The sequence below is a fragment of the Chenopodium quinoa genome, unplaced genomic scaffold (assembly GCF_001683475.1).
Source record: "Chenopodium quinoa cultivar QQ74 unplaced genomic scaffold, ASM168347v1, whole genome shotgun sequence".
Lineage (NCBI taxonomy): Eukaryota > Viridiplantae > Streptophyta > Magnoliopsida > Caryophyllales > Amaranthaceae > Chenopodium > Chenopodium quinoa.
In genome coordinates this window covers 1,994,155-2,004,903 of record NW_018742441.1, presented here as the reverse complement: position 1 = coordinate 2,004,903, position 10,749 = coordinate 1,994,155, and the positions used below count along the sequence as shown (strand labels likewise).

Here is a 10,749-nt window from a genome sequence, read left to right as displayed (position 1 = left end):
GATTACCCAAATACCCAAATGGCATCAAACTTCTCCATGTAAAGGTACTTTCATGCATAGTATAGACATTTCACATATGTAATGACCAAACTGTATTATTGCCAAAACACAAACCTTTTTCAATTTCAACAACTTTGAAATAATTGTAATCATTTATTTATTTTTTATTGATTTATTTTTATTTTATTTTATTTTATTTCATTTTATTTTTATCAATGATCACTGAACTTATAAAATAGTTCCATAGCGTTTGAGTAAACAATTTTAGATCTCAATAGAAATTCTTAGTTAAAATATAGGTTTTTACCTAATGTGAATCATGATAATGCAAAAGTAAAAAAAACTAAATAGCCTAATGTACCTATTAAGAGTAATTAGTATTCTAAATCATTCACATACATGTGTAATGGCCAACTTTTAATCTGGCCAAAACATTAATTCACTATTTTTTTTTTAAGCTCATTTATTCGTTAACTACCATCAAATAAAAGTTTAAAACAAATATATATAACACCATCTAATTTAAATCTAATACAAATACTATATGATATTAAAATCATAAACCAAGTACTACTACTTTGTTCATGTCACCATACGAAATATTAAACTTGTCCAAAATATAACCGAAATGACAAATCAGATATACTAAATAGGTAATGTTCAAAAGTAGAATTTGTTAATGCCATCAGATATCAGTGGCATGGTCCTTGTTTTCTGTGGGTGAGGAAACACCTTCAGGTGGATGCTCAGTTATGTTGCCCGCATTTGCAGTAGGGTCTTCAGGCAAAACCTCTTTTGCAGTGGTTATCTTGTCATCTGCAATCGAACCACTTTTCAAATCAACAGCCGGGACTTCAAGACTTTGTTTTTCATCCACGCCATCAGCAGGAATATCAGGAGTTTCTTCTTCAACTGGAGCATCTTCGAAAGTTGCACCAGATGCATCTTTGAGAGTGGCACCAGCACCAACATCGGCACATCCTCCTTTTGAACTTCAAGGCGCTCAATAACCAATTTGAAATTTTCATCCACGACCTCCATGTCCTCACTATCACTGTCTTCACTTACCACGCCACTGCCCTCTTTTTCACTCTTTCCTTTCGTTTTTTTCTTCTTCTTGCTTTGATTTTTTTAGTTGAAACTTCTGTTTCAACTTCCTTGTCATTTGCCTTCTTTTTTTTCCTTTGACACAACTTTAACTTCCTTCTCTTTCAATCCCTTCTCTTTTTTATTTCGGTCTTTTTCCTTTTCACCTTCTTCAAAAATGATCTTCTTCTTTACCGTCCCTTTCTTTTGGTTCTCATCTTCTTCTTCTTCATTTTCCTCATTGTCTGCATAATCACCAGCACCAGTGTCATCCTCATCATCATAATCAGTGTCCTCATCCTCTTCTTCTTCAGATTTTGCTTTCCCCTTTTTCCTCCTTGGTTTATCAACATTGTCTTCGCTAGTTCCTGTAGCAAAGTCTGCCAAAAAATTTGATATCAGCTTCCACATCTGATTTACGGCCGCACCTTACCTGTCAATCTTGTTGTTTATGCGATCAAAGGCTATCTCAACCATCTCAACATGTGCTGGTGGCGCCTTTCCTACAAGTTGCGTTTTCTCCTTGTCAATTACAGCCATCATCTAAAAAAATAACAAATATCCGTTCATACAAGTGAGAGAAAATATGACTAAAAAAGCACAAACATATTTGCACTTACCTTGCTTGTTTTGTAGCCATCTTTTAAATTACAGATCATGTCATGCAAACTCTTCAATTTCACATCATTCCAGTCCCTAATCCTTGGCTGATCATACTTCCAAATATTGTATAGTCCATCCTTAGGGGAATACTCACAAAATATTCCCTGCATATAGACCCAAAAACTATTTCTTATTAACATCATTATATGCAAACCATACAATAAAATATATTCTGCCATAAACAGGTAATTACCTATATACAAATATGTCAAAACACACATAAACAAGACACTCAGCATAAAAAATATTACATATTAGTAATCCCCAACAACAATTTTAGTTAATATTTTATACGATTGAGGGCAGACACAAATTGACTTTTATCATTTGGTAATGATTAACATACACATATGTCAATACCTACATAAATCGAAAGTATACAAGGAGGGCTATAACAAGACAAGTACTTAGCCAAAAGATATTCTGCCATAAACAGGTAATTACCCATATACACATATGTTAAAACACACATACACAGGACACTCATTATAATAAATAGTACATATAATTAATCACCAATATTTGGTTTTGTTAATACATAAAGTAACATAATACAGAAAACATAACAAATATTGTTCATTTGTAATTACTTGTAATTGCCTAGATAATTAAAACATATGTCATTACCTACATAAATTGAAAGTATACAAGGAGAGTCATAACAAGACAAGTACTTGGCTAAGAGATATTCTGCCAGACACAGGTAATTACCTATATATAAAAATGTCAAAACACACATAAACAGGACACTCATCATAATAAATATTACAAATAAGTAATCACCAATATTTGGTTTTGTTAATACATAAAGTAACATAATACAGAAAACAGAACAAATATTGTTCATTTGTAATTACTTTCTTAATTATTTGTAATTGCCTAGATAATTAAAACATATGTCAATACCTACATAAATTGAAAGTATACAAGGAGGGCCATAACAAGACAAGTACTTAGCCAAGAGATATTCTGCCATAAACAGGTAATTACCTATATACACATATGTTAAAACACACATACACAGGACACTCATTATAATAAATAGTACATATAAGTAATCACCAATATTTGGTTTTGTTAATACATAAAGTAACATAATATAGAAAACATAACAAATATTGTTCATTTGTAATTACTTTCTTAATTACTTGTAATTGCCTAGATAATTAAAACATATGTCATTACTTACATAAATTGAAAGTATACAAGGAGGGCCATATATAACAAGACAAGTACTTAACCAAGAGATATTCTGCCATAAACAGGTAATTACCTATATACAAATATGTCAAAACACACATAAACAGGACACTCATCATAATAAATAGTAAATATAAGTAATCACCAATATTGGGTTTTGTTAATACATAAAGTAACATAATACAGAAAACAGAACAAATATTGTTCAATGGTAATTACTTTCTTAATTACTTGTAATTGCCTAAATAATTAAAACAATTTTAAAAAAGCTCACTATAAGAAGCAGAGTACTTCCTCCCAAATTTTTAGGATCTTCTTCGGACTTGAATTCTCTAATGGCCTTAACTGAACTATCCAATACAAATTTTGCAAAATTCCAATGTCTTACACAATCATCTTCAATGACAAGATGTAGACATGCCTTTTCAAGCTTTTCAATTATGTTTGGACAGATTAGGGCAGTCATAACAAATATTGTAAACATGCGTATAAAAAGAGGATTATCATGTGATGTCCTCTTTAGTTCAGCTACCATTCCTTGAACTTTAAGTATCGTAAAATTCCACAATTTTTTATCTAACGCATCATCATTATCTAACTCTGAACTGTCAATCTCAAATCCATGGTCACTAAACCCCAAAATGTATTCAACATCCCTAGTTGTAATCTCAATTTTGTCCCCATACACCCCTAGTGTTCTAGTGGCCGGATCAAAATGATCAATGACCCACTTGCACATTGTTTTCCTAGTGGTTTTAGTGTTGTAATGTAACAAAAAACCAAATCCCATTTCCTCTAGCTTATCCTTTTTCTCTCTTGGAAAACCCTTAATTAGTGCAACAAATTCTTCAAGTTTACAGAAAGGGTTCCAAGATCCCTACACAAATTAAATAAATTGCAAATATTTGTAATTAATAAATCATTTGAAGTGCATGTGTAATATCAATATGAGTAACAAGTACAAAAATTCAATTTACCACGGTGGTGGTTGAACTTCTAGAAGGAAATGGTTGCAGTTTCGGTTTTTTTTCCTGAAGGTGCAGTAGTGGACCCTGTTTTCCTTTTACGTGTAGTCATGCTTCACTATATATATATATATATATATATATATATATATATATATATATATAATAAATATTAACATTTTAATTTTGACAATCTTAAGCGAAGAAATTGTCATCCACAAACATTATAACATAACCCACAATCATCAAAACATTCTCTAAATAGTCATGCAACTTCAATTCTCATGTCATTGCTCTTTTTATTTTATTTTATTTTATTTATTTTTATTTATTTATTTATTTATTTATTTATTTGTAAATTCCTAATTGAAAATTAAAGTTTTCACTTTACAAAAATCTACAATTTTAGTTCTAAAATAGTCAAGCATCAACCCAATTGAACCACAATTAAGTGAAATTAAGTGAAATTTGCAACATCGACGATACAAACTCAATTGAACCACAATTAAGTGAAATTTGAAACACAATTGAACCATTATTAAGTGAAATTTGCAACATCAACGATTCAAACACTAGTACAAAACTAACCTTAAGTAACACCTAAAAAGTGTTACACAAAGTGGTAAAAGTGTTATTATAGACAATATGTAACACTTTAGTGGGTGATACATCCGCCCGTGTTACCTAAGGTCTTATGTAACACTTTGGATAATCGATGGTAACACCATTAAAAGTGTTACTATAAACCCTCTTATGTAACATTTTTTTATATTATTAGTATCATTTTTAAAGTGATACCTTTTATTTCTTATGGGACACTTACTTATCTTTAGTACCATTTTTCAATCATATAGTATCACTTTATCCGATATTATTTATCACTTTTTTGAACTAATGTAACACTTTATTGATTATTAGGTAACATTTTTCAATTATCTTTGGACATATAATAGCACTTTTTTCGACATTATGTATCACTTTTTACAAACTAATGTAGCACCTAATTAATTAATAGATTATTATTATTATTATTATTATTATTATTATTATTATTATTATTAATGTTTTTTTTTAATATAAAATTAATATTAATATGCATAACAACTATGAATAAGAAATTAACATATATGATAGACAACAATTTGGATTGAAATAATTTCATAAGTCTTATAAAAAAATTCATAAACACCAATTTTAATGTTTGGCCAAACAATATACTTCGTAATAATCCAAACAAAATGAAAAGCAACTACGATCTCTGGCTGACAAAAAGTGAGGAAATAAGAAAACTTCCAAATTTCAAAAAACAGTCAGCGATAGCAGTAAACAACATTAATAACAGCAAATAGCAGCAGCAGCTAGCTAGCAGAACGGCGGCAGCTGTAACAAACCAGCAAACAGCATTACGTAGCAGCAAACAAAAGTAGCAGACAGTAGTGGCGGCAGATAGCAGCAGCATTGGCGGCAAACAGCAGCAGCAGTGGCGGCAAGTAGCAGCAGGGGCAGCAAGCAACAGCAGGGGGCAGCAACAGACAACAGTAACAGCAAAAAACAGCAGCGGCGGCAGCAGCAGCAAAAAACAGCACCGGCAACAAAAAAAATAGCAGTAAAAGCATCCAAACAGCAGTAACAGTAAGTGCTTCTTGTAGCATCTTCACTTATTATCCCAATTCTTCATCTTGATCCCTTTGATCCTATTTGTGAAAGCATCATATATCAAACATCTAGAACAAAAATGAAATAGCGCAATATTAAGAGTTAGTGCTTTTTCGTTTGTTTCGAGCCCTTCATCGACTCTTTCATTTCATAAGCCATGGATGTTACCCCCAAATCCTTTATTTTGCTTCTATTTTGTTCTATCCTTGCTTGTCTACGTTTTTCATATTCTGCCATCTAGATCTTGCTTCCTACAAAGAACACACAAGACAACAAGTTGACAAACATTATTGATGACAAACAAAATTTCAGATTTTCAGAGTATCAGACCCCTAGCAGATTATTAGCCTGATGTTCAGAGTTTACATAGCTAATTCCACCTTGATTTACCTCAGAAGAGAGTGGCCAGAACAAAACTATGTCCAATTTTCATTGTTGGCAGACTATAAAGTGAACAGGCTAGAACAAAACTATAGTTTTTCATTCACCATTGAGGAACAAGGAATACAAACTTGCATTACATCCATGAAGGGCTGTTCGATTCCTGTGTAAAAATGAAAAAACGGAAATGATCAAGTGAGAGTAATCATTTTATTATTCATGGATTGAATTATTAATAACTAGATTTGACACTTGTTTAATTGATACACCATGCTAAACATGTTTTAACGCTACTAGAAACATACCTACTAGGGAAAGTTCATATATGACTAGCTAACTGATATTGCATGCATAAAGTTCAAACTAAAGGTTTTCTCCCTACATGGATCAGATGCAGGAATTAAGTCACAAATCCATGCATTGAATTTTGTTCTGCAGAATTATGCATGCATGTCATAGGACCGAAACTGGTCACTTTCACTGATTAGGATACAGGTTTAAGAGCTTATTACCTTTGTTAGGCAGCTGACTACAGATTCGAGCACCTGAGCAACTGAGCACAGAAAGAGCAATTGAGCATAGAAAGAGCAACTGAGCACCAGACTTCACATAAGAACTAGGACATACAGGCCAACCACCATAAGAATTCAGACTATTAGCAAGATTAATTGCACACAACCTCGAAGAATTGCAGAGAGCTCATAGTTTCAACGAAATTCATTCTTTCTATACCCTTATTCTGAAGGCAACATCTTTGTTAAACACCTAACATGAAGGACAGTTTGGTGAGGGATTACTAAAGTATATGTAGCTCATTGTACTATTAAGTACATTAACCTTACTCAAGGAACAATAAAATATGCTTTTTCTAGTGAACTGCATAACATTGTTGCACGCTTAATACGAAGTATGTGAATGCAGCAATAAGGTATGAGAATCAAGTAGAAACTTGATGGTAGAAAATTAGAGATCGCAATCTCTCAACTAAGAGGTTAGAGGTTCAATTCTCATCACCCCAACTTTATGATTGAGGTAATCATGATGGCTTATCTCTGTGTAAACTCTTATCAGTAAAACGGCTGTTGTTTATGATACTGAGGAAACAAAGCGAAAATCCAGCAATTGGATCATAATGACTTGTGACATATGATAAGTCTTGAACCTCGGCTAGATTAACAATCAAGATTCTAATTTTTTTTTTTAAAGTCTTATCCGCTTTCTATTTTCTTGTGGTTTAATAAGCATTTATGAGCTGCTAATAGATGCTTTTTGTTCAACCTAACATTTTAAGTTCTACAAATGATGTTCAGTTCTAGCTCTTAGGGGACCAACCCTTAATATAACTAGAGTTTGCATTAATACAATGACATCCCAAACTACTCTTGAAGTAGCAAGTATTATTTGTCTGCCTATATATAGAAGCTTACTGACTGCTTCTCTTTTATTTCAATTTAATTGCTTTGGCGCTAATCCTAAACTTTTTTAATAAATTGGTAATTAAATTTGGGGATTAATACTAACTAATACTTAAGTATATATGTTAATTGACCTTAAAAGAATATAACACCTCTTAGTGTTACTAATACACTAAAGTAAGATAATCATGGTAATTTCCTAGTCCTTGTATAATCGAGAGCTTGACTATAGACGTAACTGATAATGTAGCCATGGGAAAGAGATAAACATAGTATTAAAACTGAGTTTTTTTTTTACTGAAGTAGAAGCTAAACTCATTAGACACCTAAATCCAAATAAAAAAATTAAGCAATATCTAGAAGAAAAAAAAGAGTAAATTGCAGAAATTAGCCATTTAATCATCTAAACCCCCACAAAATTAAAGCTTGGAAAATGTGGCAAATGACGCAATTATCACACTTTCTTACAAAATTAACAACTAATAAGAAAAAGTATCGAGATAATGAAAGATAAAAATCCAATTCCATAATTAGAGCTTTAAAAAAATAAAAATAAACAAAAAACCTTGCTAGTAGTAGTGGTTTTGGCAGTAGCAGGAATAGCAGCAATAGCTTATTGAATATCAAAGTAATCAAACACCATTCCTCCAATTATAACTGGTATTGTCCTGGATTTCTTCATCTCTTTTGCCCATAATTACTTGGGTTCTCGACAAGCTTATGAGGAATTAATTCAGAATAGAAAATAATTAAATTAAATTGGACAGATTAGTCAAAAAAGATCAAATTACAATGTAAATCAAAACGGCAATTATCGAAAAGAAGAAAAAGCAAAAACCCCAAACTCATCAAAATACATCGACCAATTTTGATGCACACAAAATTCAGTATGTAGATAGTGAAATTAATTTTTTTTTTTTTTTTTTTTTGAGGCAATAGTGAAATTAAACATCAAATTAAGAAATCATCAACAAGATTAGAGAGAGGGAATTAAAACCCTCACTTTAGCTAAGTCAAACTCTTGTTGATAATGGAAGGGAGAAGAAATGAAACTAACACTAACCCAAACTTTAAGGTGGAAGTCGCCGAAGATGGAAGCCAGGAGGTGACAATCGATGTCTTTTGAGGGGGCAAACATCGTTGTCTCTTCAACTAGGAGCACGTGCTGCGATGGAGGTAGGCTGCGGTGGACTACAGTGGAGCACCGAGATTGAGAAGGGGGTAGCGGTGGAAAGGAGGTGTAGTTTCAAGAGAAAGCGAAAACTTGAATGCTTGATGGAGAAACCGAGAAATAAGGAGAAAGAGAGTTGTGAGGCTCTGAGGGTTTTTTTTTTTACTATTATTTTATCAAATTAAGTTTTACAATCAAGTTCTATCTAACATTAAAGTGTTACAATTAAATGATACCTAAATAACCTAATTATAAAGTGTTACTATGAAGTGTTACCTAATATTAGAGTGTTATAAAAAATGTTATCTAATATTAGAATGTTACAAAAGTGTTACTGAAAAATCAACCAATCATGAAATTTTTAAAGTGTTACCAATGAATGTTACTTAAGCCTAACTTTGTACTAGTGAAAATCGAAATTAAAGACAAAGTACACTTACAATGTAGGTTCTAGATTGTTTAACTTCCAAAAATTTGATAGCGCCGCCTCCGTCACCTTCTTTTTGCACCGTTTTGAGAGTGATTTGGTCTAGATAAATGTAGACTAGAAGATGAAGAGAAGAATGAAGTTAGAGAGAGAAATCTAGAAGAGTAGAGAGAGAGTGTGTGAATACTTAATTTATTTTTTCGATTGACGTGAAAGTAAAAGTAACCGGCATTGAAATGGTAAAAATCAGCGGTTGAGATTATTTGATTTTATGCATTATTATTTTATTTTATTTTATAAAAAATGGATAGTTACCAAAACACAACTCCTTAAAACACGTAAACAAAATCCGTACAATTCGGTAATTTTTTAAAAATAAAAGAAACAATTTTATTTTTTAAGGAAAATTAAAAACCCAAAAATAGACTCAATATATATTTTTTCTCAATATAAATCTTCATAGTTTGTTTTAAGGATAACTTAACTTGATTAATGACAAAATGATAATTATAGATTTAAAGTAACCTGTGTACAGTTTGTTTTAAGGATAACTTTAACTTGATTAATGACAAAATGATAATTATAGATTTGAAGTAGGCTGTGTACAGTTTATATGTCTTTTTTTTTAAATATTCAAAACATGAAAATTATATTAGAATATTAGAAAGAAAAAAACAAGGATGTCTCTAAGTTATTTAATTAATTTATAACTTTAGGTAAAAACCAAACTGGTAATAGGTAAAGTCCATATTCACCTTTGATGTAATTTAAAAAAAATGCAATACCAAAACACTTAATTGTTGTAACTATAATTCGATATACATCAAAGATTCAATGAGTATTTGAAGAGTTAATGACAGAATAAATATTCAAAACATGAAAAGAATATTAGAAAAAAAAACAAGGATGTCTCTCAGTTATTTAATTAATTTATAACTTTAGGTAAAAACCAAACCGGTAATAGGTAAAATCCAAATTCACCTTCAATGTAATTAAAAAAAATGCAATACCAAAACACTTAATTGTTGTAACTATAATTCGATATACATCAAAGATTCAATGAGTATTTGAAGAGTTAATAACATAATAAATATTCAAAACATGAAAAGAATATTAGAAAGAAAAAACAAGGATGTCTCTCAGTTATTTAATTAATTTATAACTTTAGGTAAACACCAAATTGGTAATAGGTAAAATCCAAATTCACCTTCGATGTAATTAAAAAAAATGCAATTCATGTGCAAAAATTGTAAGCACTTATTACAGTCTAAGAATGCATATTCAAATTAAAACTAAAAATCAGTGTTTGGATCCCAATCAAATATGGTTGGCAATTTCTCGAATTTACTGATTTCATAAGAATCTGTAGCGTTTGCAACATCACCAATATTGTATGTCCTTGGCATGAATTTGCGCAATAGATCAACAAAACCACCACGTTTTATGACTTGTGGCGCAGCTCCTTGAGATTCGGCTTGGCAATGCGTACCCTGATTAGTAATATCATGAACAGACTTGCCAATATCAGGAACCCATGTGTTGACATTTTCATTCCTAGTGGTCTTAACCTCCTTTTGAGTTTACCCTTGCCTTTTCTTTTCTTTTGTTCTTTGATAATATCCTTCTCCTTAGGATTTATTTTCTCCTTCTCTATTTCCAGGATCATTTTAGCTAATTTGTCTCTGAGCCAAATAGATCGATCATACGATGTAGACACCATTCTACTAAGTTGTGTACTTAGACCATTGAGGAAAGAAAAACGCCCATTTGCCGATGCCTGATCAT

General features: G+C 31.4%; 1 long non-coding RNA gene across 1 annotated transcript; it reads right to left on the bottom strand.

Moving 5' to 3' along the window:
- Window positions 1-5,061: 5,061 nt before the first annotated feature.
- LOC110716682 lies at window positions 5,062-8,868 on the bottom strand. The gene is made up of 2 exons (XR_002510556.1): window positions 8,430-8,868; window positions 5,062-8,083 (listed from the first exon to the last, which is right to left on the bottom strand). It is a non-coding gene; the product is annotated as an uncharacterized LOC110716682 (long non-coding RNA).
- Between the last annotated feature and the right edge of the window lie 1,881 nt (window positions 8,869-10,749).